At 40.9% G+C, this 12,777-nt stretch overlaps 4 non-coding genes across 4 annotated transcripts; 1 reads left to right on the top strand and 3 right to left on the bottom strand.

The window, feature by feature from the left end:
• Window positions 1–937: 937 nt before the first annotated feature.
• On the bottom strand, window positions 938–1,056 carry LOC126779336 (5S ribosomal RNA). Its single transcript, XR_007670311.1, has one exon. It is a non-coding gene; the product is annotated as a 5S ribosomal RNA (ribosomal RNA).
• A 6,626-nt stretch (window positions 1,057–7,682) lies between these two features.
• On the bottom strand, window positions 7,683–7,844 carry LOC126779358 (U1 spliceosomal RNA). The gene has a single exon (XR_007670330.1). It is a non-coding gene; the product is annotated as a U1 spliceosomal RNA (small nuclear RNA).
• A 2,127-nt stretch (window positions 7,845–9,971) lies between these two features.
• On the top strand, window positions 9,972–10,133 carry LOC126779375 (U1 spliceosomal RNA). The gene has a single exon (XR_007670348.1). It is a non-coding gene; the product is annotated as a U1 spliceosomal RNA (small nuclear RNA).
• Window positions 10,134–10,581: 448 nt separating this feature from the next.
• LOC126779334 (5S ribosomal RNA) lies at window positions 10,582–10,700 on the bottom strand. Its single transcript, XR_007670309.1, has one exon. It is a non-coding gene; the product is annotated as a 5S ribosomal RNA (ribosomal RNA).
• Window positions 10,701–12,777: the final 2,077 nt, after the last annotated feature.

The raw sequence follows: 12,777 nt of genomic DNA, 5'->3' as shown, positions 1-12,777 counted from the left end.
TTATGTTCCATTCGTATGTATTGTGTTTATCCCATATTCTACCGCCAAACAGCAATATTTAGTATTGCTGTGTTCCGGCTTAAAGGGCGATGGAGCCAGTGTAACTACAGGCACCACGGACAATTTAGTTCCCAAGGTTGGTGGCGCATTCGCGGTGCAAGGAATGGTTAATATTTTGATAGTGACAATGTATATGGGTGGGTGTGACCATTTACCAATATTATAAAGAAAACAAATAACGGACCACTTTTTCAAAAGTTCTGTCTCATAATGTGGGACGAATGTGCAATGAGCCACTCACACACAAAATCCGTAGACATAACCTAAGAAGACAATAATAAATAAACGCATGAAAAAATTCGCAGGGTGTTGCTTTATGCTTATATGTATAATGACCATCAATAAGTCGCAAGGCCAAACAATGTCCGTTTGTGGCTTAGATTTGGGCACACCATGTTTATCACACGGACAAGTATACGTGGCATGTTCTCGGGTGGGCAAGCCATCGAGCTTATTTATTTGTTGGCTAAAGACGGACTGACAAAAAATATCGTACACTCAATTGCTCTTCGAAATTAATTAACTGCTTTAGGATAAAATATATTACTTTTTTCACTTTACATTTAACTTTTAATCAAACAATGAATATGTACATTAAATTAATGAAATACATTGAATTGAGAAAATGATTGGTTGGTGTTTTTTTGTTTTTATCGGCGGTTATCGTCTACAGTGCTCCTTTCCTTTTTCTGTCATAGATGCCATCCCCACACACTTACAATAAATTCGTTACTTTTTATTTAAAAACTAAAATGTTCAGTATATATAATTTATATGACAGAACAAAGTTTGCCGGGTCATCTAGGATATCGGGTAGCTAGGATATCGCATTTTATAATAACATTAATTTCGTTTTGTTATTGAAAAAATGCAAAAGGGCCAACGACACGCGGTGTTCCCAGGCGGTCACCCATCCAAGTACTGAACGCGCCCGATGTTGCTTAACTTCGGTGATCGGACGAGAACCGGTGTATTCAACATGGTATGGACGTTGGCAACAGCACGATCAAAAAACACAAACATAAAACATTTATTCATTCTATAATTTTTATTGTTATTTGTATTACTATGTCCACTTTGTAATAAACATAAAAACCATATTGCTATAGCTTTGCATTCATTTTTTTCTCCTTTTTAAAACGTTTTGAGCAAACAGTATCTGGTTTGGCTGTTGATCTTAGTTATACTATTCCGAAATGGTAATAAAATAAATAAAATTAAAGTGTTTGTCTGCGATTTCAAAATGACTGCCCCTTTTACAGTTAATCTAGCTATTTGCGAGTTATCCAAACCAAAAAAAATAATTTTGCCTGTCCATCGATAAGGTTGTCCGGGAAATATTAGTCCATAAATGGTTAAAAATTGTAAATTGAAATAAACTTATTATTATAAGAAGCGTTTTTTATAGTTACGAGTTCTTAAATTCTTTTTTTTCGCCCAACGTCGCTTGCTCGCCCATACAATTTCGCCTAAATTTTCGCGTTATTCTTGATTTTATTTATATTTCTGTTTGTATAAAAAACTTTAATATATTTATTATACAGCACCAAAGCATACTCATTCAACAAATAGAACTCAGGAAAAATACTTTTTCCATATATATATATTATCAACAAAAACAAGTAGATTCGTAATGAGCATTTTAATGTAAGTACCTTAGTAGTAAAATTTGTCGTATATATAAGTTTTTACTTTGAGGATCAAACAATTAATTTTTACAGGCTAGTTATTGGTATTCGCTAAATATAAGCATAATTCAGAATGTTCGTAATACGGCCTTGATACGTTGAATACCGATAGTGTTGTCATAAGATTTGTATCGAAAAAAATGCATTTCAACGTTAATCTTAAGTTTATTGTTAATCTCGAAGATAATTTGTGAACAACGCCGTATCGCCAATGGTATACGTTGATAAAATCCTTAATGACTGTGACCCATTGAAATTAATTGTTACCATATTACGTTTCTTTGAAAGTCAAATACGTTGTCTAATATAGTACGTATAATACAAATTAAATCAAATAATTCTTTATTCAAATAGACTTATAAGGGTACTTTTGAATCACCATGTTATTATTATTACAGTATTGAATTAAATGTAAAGCTAGCACCGGTGATCTTCTAGTATACCTTTTTTTTTTTTTTACGCTGGAAAAACGCAGTACGCGTTTCCCCCACGGGAACAGTGGGGGGTATGTGGGGCTCGCCGATGCCCGAGGCGCCGAGTGCGCCCCGAACAACGGAATACCCACTAAATAACCAGCGGTACCCTTTCCGTCATAACGAGGAGCGACACGGGATCGCTTGCGCATGCTACCGCGACGCTCTGACGGGTGGCCTGCGTATGCAGGCCTCCATTCTCTATGGGGATTACCAGGGTACTGAGAACCCCCTAGTCTCAGCGACGCCTATTGCGGCGGAGGGAAAAGGTGCGCATAGCGCCTCATTCTTCTCCCCAGTCTTCTTCGGCGGAGCAGGTTTGCAGTGGCGTCCTCTTCCCGCTCCCGCTCCGCGGCCTCCTTCTGCGACATTACATTTTCACAGAAGGAGACCATTTCCGACCAACACTCATCGCTTCCGAGCATCGCGTTGATGATGCTCGGCAAGGAGAGGTCTCCGCCGACAACTGCCGCCAGAGAAAGCCTCTGGGGCCCCCACGCGGCACACTCCGTCAGGGTATGTTGCGCCGTGTCGATTGGCGCACCACACTCGTGGCAGGAAGGTGACATTTCCCGCCATGCTATCTTGTGCAGGTACTTACCGAAGCAGCCGTGTCCGGTAAGTACCTGCGTTAACCTAAACGAGAGCGTGCCTCGTTTTCTTTTGAGCCAGCGATTTAAGTGGGGACGTACCGCCTCCACTGTCGCCAGGCCCGCTGTGGGGGACCTCAGATCTTTCTCCCATCGGGCTATCAGGGCTTGCTGGGCTAGAGCCCTGATCCGCCCAACATCCGCCGACCCTGGACGGTCGCCGCGGTCTCTCGCCTCGGCCCGGAAGCGGTACACCTCTGCGAGCACCTCCGCCTGGAGTTCCCAGGGTGGATCGCCCGCGAGGAGCGTCGCCGCTGTCCAAGACACCGTACGATACCCTCTTATCGCTCTTGCCGCTATGACCCTCTGCGGCCTTCGCAGGAGGAACCGGTTGTGAGCAGTGAGCGCATCGACCCATATCGGGGCACCGTACAGTGCCATCGACCTCACTACGCCAGCATAGAGGCGCCGACATAGCGATCCCGGTCCTCCCACGTTGGGTAGGAGGCGACCCAAGGCGGCAGCTGTGTTGATGTGCTTCGGGCCGAGTTGCACGAAGTGCTGTCTGAAGCTCCATCGCCCGTCCAGGATCAAGCCCAGATACTTCATCTAGGCCTGCACCTTGATCACCGTCCCGATACTTGCCCCTGTACCTTGGACGGTGATACTTGCCCCCCGAGGGGGGCCTCTCCATGGACCGTGGAAGAGGAGAGCCTCCGTTTTGGATATGGAGACTCTCAGGCCCAGCATTTCCATTCGGTCCACGGTCAAAGTTCTTCCAACTTCAGCCAGGTGGGCCGCCTCCCCAAAGTCCCGTCCCGTCGCGGTAATGAGGGTGTCGTCCGCGTAACAGAACACCCCCATACCGGGAAGGACGGGTGCCTTCAGAAGCCAATCAAAACCGACGTTCCACAGAATTGGGCCGAGGACCGACCCCTGTGGAACGCCGCAGCCTACCCGACGCCGGACCAACTTCCCGTCGCCTCCTGCCCATACGACCTCCCTGTCCTGGAGGTACGCCTCCAACAGTCTCCTCAGATAGATCGGCACCCCTTGGTATCAGAGTGCCTCTCTGATCGTCTTGAATGGGAGACTGTTAAAGGCGTTTGCAACGTCTAACAACACCGCCAGGACCACTTGCCCCTGGGCCACTGTTTCCGTGGTCCGAGTCTTCAGGGCGTTCAAGGCGTCGATCGTTGAACGGCCCGCCCTGAACCCGAACTGAGCCTCCGAGAGACCCGGACCGGCCTGGTCGAGGTGTTGAACGAGACGAGCTGCGAGAATCTTCTCAAACAATTTGCCCGTCTCGTTCAGCAGCACTATCGGCCTATATGCCGAAGAGGAGCCTGGTGCCCGCCCCTCCTTTGGCAAGAGCACCAACTTCCCTTGCTTCCAAAGCTTCGGAAACTGCCCGCTGCGCAGACATTCGTTGAACAGCTCCCGAAGTCTCGTACCTAGGTATTCCAGGGCATCGCACAGAACACGCCCTGGAACACCGTCCGGACCCGGCGTCGTGTTTTTGGTCCTCAAGCGGCCGAGGGCCATCTCCATTTCTTGCTCCGTGATCAATGGTGGGGCCACTAGGTCTTCTATCACAGAGCGAGGGGCCATCTGTGGAGGGACAAACTAGCCTGGGTGGGGAAACAGTTCCCCGACCAGGCGCAGAACGAGCTCCGGCGGCAGCGTCTCCGTCACGGGGGTAGTTTGGGTGCGGAATTTTCCGCGAACCCCTCGATATGCTCGCCCCCATGGGTTTAGGTTGAGGCTCACCAGCAGCTCTTCCCTCGCCTTCTCTTTGGCCCGACTTATTGCCAGCTGCAGGTCCTTTTTTAGCTGGCGGTAAGCGGCCAAAAGCTGTCCCTCCAGGTCCACATCGAGGCCGTTGCGTCTTCGACAGCGGACGTAGGCCCGCCGCGCCCGATTGCACGTCGCCCGAAGCTCGGCTATTTCGGGCGACCACCAGTACACATGCCGGCGCTGGGCTCTGCGACGGGGTCTCGGCATGGCCGCATCGCAGACCTCTTTGAGGGCACGGCTAATGCGGCCCGCCAGCTCTTCCACGCTGGCACCCTCCCTCCGTCCCGCGGAACCCCACCGTTGCACAATGGCGGCCTCCTTGACTAGCTCGCGGTCTAACTGGCCAAGAGACCACCTCGGCAAAGTGGTCGGCACCTTCTGGGGTTCCGCCAGCCTGCGAGAGATCTTCTAGTATACCTGACCGACGCGCTAACAATTGAGTCTAAGAGGCCGCCTCTTGGACTCAACTACAATAAAGTTAGCAGTTAGTCTGGACATAGAAAAAGCCTGTGATTGGTCTTCCCAGGAACAATTCAACTGGATAACCAATTTTGCCTGATCGGCCCATCAAGGTTGTTGACGGTCCATGCTTAAAATTCGTCAATTCTGGTATTCCACAAGGCTGGGTGCTATCACCTACTCTGCTTCTTCTGTATATTAATGTTGGCAAACGACAGGACTGTAGACGCTTCATACACCGGCCGCGCTAATATTTGTCGAAAACACGTCGATGTATGAAAGTGCAATACTTTCATCACAAGCAAATTGAGGACAATATGCCGTGGCTCTTTATCGTAACTATCCAACCTGAATTGTGTGTGTATAATTCAAATATACGAAATGTATATTATATTCTATATCGATATTATCTTCTATCGAAAGCGGAAAGCACTTGTATCTCTACATGAAGAGTACGCACGGACTTATTGCCGATCACAGTTCTGATCAATCTGCATCATTTGTTAAAAAGTTTAAAACAAACAATAATAATAAGCTCACTAATTTCGCGTGATTTGTGAAAGAATCCGCAATCATAAGAACGACTTTCGGTAGATTACTTGTTAGTCTACGTGAAAATACTGCTCTTATTTTAGCATAAAATAATATATTGATAATCGTTCTAATATTATTATAAGTAAAATAACATATGTGGGGCGTCAAATCACAAAGAGGGATAAAATAAGTACGAAATTATCAACGCGCGTATCAAAATAATAATAATAATTTATTTATTTAAGTAACATTAATATTAAAATAATAATTTACTGGTGGTAGGGCTTTGTGCAAGCTCGTCTGGGTAGGTACCACCCACTCATCAGATATTCTACCGCAAAACAGCAATACTTGATATTGTTGTGTTCCGGTTTGAAGGGCGAGTGAGCCAGTGTAATTACAGGCACAAGGGACATAAAATCTTTGACATTTCTCACAATGCCAATGTCTAAGGGCGTTTGGTGACCACTTACCATCAGGTGGCCCATATGCTCGTCCACCTTCCTATTCTATAAAAAAAAAAAAAAGTAACAAGACTCATATACAAAATTACAAAAAAATAAAATAAACACTACTATCAACTACTTATACAATTTACTGGTCCAGCCGAAACTTTACAACAGCGGTTTACAAATATACAGTAAAGTTTATAAAAGAGTCGCCCGCAATAACGATCGGGCGAAGTGACGTCACAGTCAAAACTCGGACGGAGCAGAAATTGTACGAGAGTGCCTACATATAAAAAAAAGTTTAAAAGATATTTTTTTTACACATGTTATTATAATCACTTAAAGATTTTAATTATTTCAATACAATTTTTTTTTTTTAATTTTATATCTTCCTAATTATTTACTACCTTACTATAAGTCTTTACTTCTAAGTTCTCAGTAACATATTTCTTTTAATGTGTAGAGATTTTTTTTTACTTTTAGGGTTTATTAAATTTTGCATTAAATTGTTTAGTTGCATTCTTATTAACAGTTTCATTAGGTATGAAGGATTATATATTATTCTATTACTTGCTGCTGCTGTACCCATGGGCAACTGTATGTAGCATGATCACGTGCAGTGGCGAAGCTATCGTAGCTGGTGGTGCAGTGCACCAGAGCCCCGGAGCTCAGAGGGCTCACCTCAGCTTTGAAAAGAAAGGAACATAAAAGAAAAAAAGAAATTTTTGTGTGGGCGGGGATTTCTGTTAAAAAACTTTTTTTCCTTTTATTGATCTCATCCGTATAATAAATATTCTATATTGTCATGTGCATCGTTGTTTATATATTCCCATTTTCTTCTATTAAACACATAGAGATTCTACCCCTCATAGAGGCGACGTATGGATTGAGCTTACTAGGGATAAGTTGAACTCACTCTTTCCTATTCTTGTTCCTATCTATAATTTTGAAGGCCAATATAAGTTCCAGCTACACAGAAAGAGGGGATGAGGGCCCGATTCTTTTCTTTATGCACCGGGGCCCTTGTCCACCTAGCTACTCCACTGTTTACGTGTAATCATGTCAAAGATATAGTTGTTCTCGTAAAGAGAAATAGGTACTACACCTAACATAGTTTATAAAGGAGGCGTTACAATAATTCAGTATATCTATATATTTAATTATTAGAATAGTAATAATCGCAATATAATATATCCATAAATATGAAAGCTATGATATGACGTAATTAAGATGTTTTGGTCTTTTTATCCCGTTTAACTTGATTTACGATAATAACGCAGACAAAGCAGCGGGCCAAGCGATAGTTCCTTATAAAAATAAGTACCTACATTTGAATGATCACGTTTCTAGATTGAATTGACTGTAGAGCTACCACCTATTCGGAATATACCGAATAGAGCCGTAGAGTAAGATCAAAGGAACTGGCTTTCAGTTGTAAATCTATTTTACTTTTGGCTGCCTCGATAGTCTAAATATGGTTAGCGTACTTACAACTCTATAAAGCGATCGATTTCTACTGGTGACATTTTAAATCTTAGGAGTGTAGGACTTTCATCGCTCCTAGAGAATTTGGTTATTGGCCGATTATTTTAATACCATAATTATATTTAAATTATATAAGAGTTATTTTAAGGGGGATGGCGCGTACGCAGTCCCCACTACCAAAAATTACGCGTCCGAGTTATCCGCATTAGGGATAATCGCAGAGGTCAACCCGTCCGCAGTGCAATGGACAGGCCTCGCTCTGGGGGAACCGCCTTCATGATCACGGTGTCCCCTACACCAGGTAAGTATGCATTGCTCCTCGCCAGTCACCCTTATGTATTTCGGACTACGAATTTCGTCAGCGCGATCTAATCTACTACTAGCGACATCTATCGTCTCAGTGCCGTAAACGTAACATCGTTCATACAAGTTAAACACTTACAATTATTAGGATAAGCCTTACAAGCTAGCCAAAGAGGCGCTGCTGGTACTAGACGATAAAATTAAAATAATCGCGCTGACGAAGTTCGTAGTCCGAAATATATAAGGGCATTTTTTTTTTGATTTTGCACTATTGTGGTATTGGGTGTCCCCTGTTTAAAATAAAAGATAATGTGAAATTGTAGTATGAAGTCAGAATCAGAAAACCGTTTCATTATTTCTTCAATAAAACTAGCAGTTGATGGTAATAAAGCCAGATTTTAGACACAATGGTATTCAAACCTTACAACCATTGAATGGGACATGGCAAAATATGGGTCCATTGATCATTAAATACTTTTTTTTAATATAAAAAAATAAAATAATTTGTTAATATTATCAATACACAAAATAACAATTAAACTTTACAATTTATTAACACAATACTCGTATTTTTTTTTTTATATCCTAGGACATTTTTCACACACGGCCACCTGATCCCAAATTAGGCTTGAACAAAGCTTGTGCTATGGAAACCAGACAACTGATATACTACTACTACTTTTCTTTTAAAAATACATACTTATATAGAAAATTACACCCAGACTAAGGACAAACAGACATGTTCATGCACACAAATGTCTGTCCTGGGTGGAAATCGAGCCCACAACCTTCGGCGTGAAAGGCAAGTATCTACAAACCACGCCAACCGGCTCGAATAAAATAAAGCCTTAATTAATGTTTATTAAGACACATACTAACATATTATTGTTGTAGATATTGAAATGGCACTTACTGCGAGAGTAAGAAAATAAATGAGCTAACGGAAGATAAAAAAGAAAAGAAGCGAAAGAAGTGGTGAGAACAGAAACGTAAATAGAAAGTAAAACAAGTTTTAAATAATCAAAATACTACACTATCTACAAAAAAATGAAACTGCAAGAAAAAAACGAAAAACGAATAGGAAGAGATTATTTCGAAACTACAATAATGCCCTAATAAAATTCTATTGTTAAAAACAGCACTTCAAACAAGCAAGAAAGCAATTGTATTGTTACAAAATTGTAACACGAAAAAATCCAGCCTAAAAGAAAACATGGATATAATTAAAGCCAGAGAAGTTTTGGAAAGTTAGTAAATAGAAATTTACTTAGGTAGCTTAGAATAAAATTCAATGCTTTTATAAAAATGTGTACGACTCTACATTTTACACCCCGTTCCGTTACTGTTACTACGTTACTGTTAAATATTTCTAAATAATGATGGACAAAGCTCAAAGTATCTTTTACATTTGTTGTTGTGTAATTTTATTAATTTTATCATTTACTTATAATATTATTTGGATCTTTTTTTTTACTATTAATAGGTCAGCGTTTGACCGTTGACTTGCCTGATGTTAAGCATCGACACGGTCTAAGATGTATCACGCGTGCCTATAAGAAACCTGTTTACTCTGGATTTGAAGACACCAACATTGTACCTATCGGGAAATAGGGACTCAGACGAAGCATTCCAAAGTTTCGCAGTGCGAATGATGAATGTAGATTCAAAGCGCTTCGTACGTAGGCGGGGAATCTCAAATTAATGCCAAAAATGATGAAATATAAGTATGTTTTTGGTCGTTTTTTTAACTAAGAGGATGTACAATTGTTGATCAAATTTTGATAAGTGCTTATAATGAAAAATTAGGAGAAGATTTGTGATTTAAGTACTTTATCTGGTTACATAAATATATGCGGTTTTAATATTATTTTACCTTAAAATCAAGGCAAAATAGCACGTAACTCAGTGGAAGAAAATACCAGGGTCGGACGCATTTAATTCGCAATATATGAACTAAATAAACTACACAGTGTTTTGTGTGATTTCTGTGTTTTTATGACAATTTAGACACTACTGATTTAATGAATGTTGATATTATTCCATAAAACATATGTGCTAAAAATAATACCATTTTTTAAAATCACGCAAATTTTTAAAAAAATGCCCATAAAGGCGACCGGCGAGGAGCAAAGCATATCTACCTGGCGTAGGGGACACCGTGGTCATGAGGCGGTTCCCCCAGAGCGGGGCCTATTGATTGCACTGCGGACTGATTGACCTCTGCGATTATCCCTAATGCGGATAACTCGGACGCGTAATTTTTGGTAGTGGGGACTGCGTACGCGCTGTCACTCTTAAAAATAATTCTATATGATTTAAATATATTAATAGCATTAAAATAATCGCCCAATAACCAAACTGTCTAGGAGCGATTAAAGTCCTACAGTCCTAGGATTTAAAATGTCACCAGTAGGAGTCGGTCGCTTTATAGAGTTGTAGGTACGCTAGCCATATTTAGACCATCGAGGCAGCCAAAAATAGAATTACAACTGATTATCTTGCCGATTTTTTTCGACAGAATCGAGTACGTGGTAGGTGGTGGAATTACGAGTAGGTGGTAGCTCTACAGTCAATTTAAACCAGAAACATGACGATTCTAATGTACTTACTTGAGTAAAGAATATTTTGATTGTTTTTTTTTTGTTTTATAACGACTATACTACATGATAACCATATTTGGGTAAGCAAATACCAGATATACGCTCAAAATGAAATTTAACATGAGAAAAATAAATTATAAAAAGGCCAACGACACGCGGTGTTCCCAGGCGGTCACCCATCCAAGTACTGAACGCGCCCGATGTTGCTTAACTTCGGTGATCGGACGAGAACCGGTGTATTCAACATGGTATGGACGTTGGCGATAGTTCAATCAAATAACATAAACGAAACATTTATTTTATCTTTATTTTACTGTTAACGACGACTTTGTACTAAACATCAAAATCATGTTGTTATAGCTTTATGTAATTTAATATATATAAAATCATTTTGTGACGTCAGTCAGTTAGAAATCATGTGAACAGACATTGGTGTTTTTAATATTAGTAGGATAAGGAATAATACCAAATCAAATAGTTTGATGATACCTACTCGTAACATAATTTATGGTAGAGCTTTGTGCAAGCTCGTCTGCTTAGGTACCACCCACTCATCAGATATTCTACCGCAAAACAGCAGTACTTGCTATTGTTGTGTTTCGCTTTGAAGGGTGAGTGAGCCAGTGTAATTACAGGCACAAGGGACATAACATCTTAGTTCCCAAGGTTGGTGGCGCATTGGTGATTTAAGCGATGGTTAACATTTCTTACAATGCCAATGTCTATGGCCGTTGGTGACCACTTACCATCAGGTGGCCCATATGCTCGTCGGCCTTCCTATTCTAAAAACAAAAACCATAACTCTTATAATCAGATGGGATGGCAATCCGACACGACCGGGAAGAGGCACGGGAGTGTGTATTTCCAACTTCCATACTCCGGGCCGCTACTGAGAATCTCGATAGAAAAACCCAATAAGATTTATTGATGGTTTGAACCAAGGACCTCGGGAACTGCGGAATTATATACAGCCACTAGACCAGAGGCAATCGGAATGATAATAACATAGTCTTAACAATCTTCGACCGAATGTATCAGTTCCTTGTACCGGAATATATTTAAAAAAAGAAAAGTGCGTCATCGCCCTTCATAGAAGAAGAATATCACTTTTGGCGCGAAGTTCTAGTGCTTCGAATATGCAATTACCTGAATTGACATTTTTTGTTATTAATGATTAATTTGTTTGTTTGTTTGTGTATTTCTTATTATAAAATTGAATACTTATTTATAAATTATTTTAAAAAAAGTCATTTTCGCTTCTGGTTTGTAAGATCAGAAGTGGGATAGACCGCGTGTTCTCTTGTGCTCGTTTGCCATCCAATTAGTAAGCTCTTTAGTTCTATTGCATTTTAAATTTATAAGTGTGTTTTGTTTTTATTACTATAAAGTTACCGGTAAATTAAATACTCGTCTTCGTTCTGCAAGTAGATCTCGTGAATATCGCCGTAGTGGTTCTGTTGATCGTGATAGATTTCGTAATAGGTCGCGATTACGAAGTTCTAGAACCAGTTTGGAAAGTGGTATTTCTGTCCGTGTATACAGAGCCCACAAGTAGTTATTATTTGGTTTTAATACTTGTGCTAAAGGTAAAACAGGATCATTTGATCCTTGAAAGCGCGAAGCACCCAATCCGAGCGATAACCGTAATGTCACGTGTCATATTATAATTCAAAACGTACCCGTTGATATTCTGATAGACAAAAAAACTTAAATATTATAACTTTTACATAATTTCAACTTATCGCTTGATGCGCGGGATAGGAAGTCAGTAAATTGAAACCATTTCTTAAGTAACGGTTATGAAATAGAACCTTCTAGAAAAGAGCGTACTCATTCCTTAAAGGCCGTCAACGCACCTGCAAGTACTCCGGTGTAAGAAGGATTATATATTTTTCTATTACTTGCTGCTGCTGTACCCATGGACAACTATATGTAGCATGTTCACGTGCAGTGGTGAAGTTATCGTAGGGCCAGGTGGTGCAGTGAACCAGGGCCCCGGAGCTCAGACGGCCCTCTAACCTCAGCTTTGAAAAGAGGAGCATAAAAGAAAAAAAAATTGTGTGGTCGGGGATTTTTCTGTAAAAAATTGGTTTTTCCTTTTATTGATCTCATCCGTATAATAAATATTCTGTATTATCATGTGCGTCGGTGTTTATTTATTTCCATTTTCTTATATTAAACACATAGAGATTCTACCCCTCATAGAGGCGACGTATGGATTTAGCTTACTAGAGATAAGTTGAACTCACCGTTTCCTATTCCTGTTCATATCTATAATTTTGAAGGCCAACATAAGTGCAAGCTACACGGAAAGACGGGATGAGGGCCCGATTCCTTCC

Source organism: Nymphalis io, chromosome 28 (genome assembly GCF_905147045.1).
Source record: "Nymphalis io chromosome 28, ilAglIoxx1.1, whole genome shotgun sequence".
Lineage (NCBI taxonomy): Eukaryota > Metazoa > Arthropoda > Insecta > Lepidoptera > Nymphalidae > Nymphalis > Nymphalis io.
This window is presented reverse-complemented; position numbering and strand designations above follow the sequence as displayed.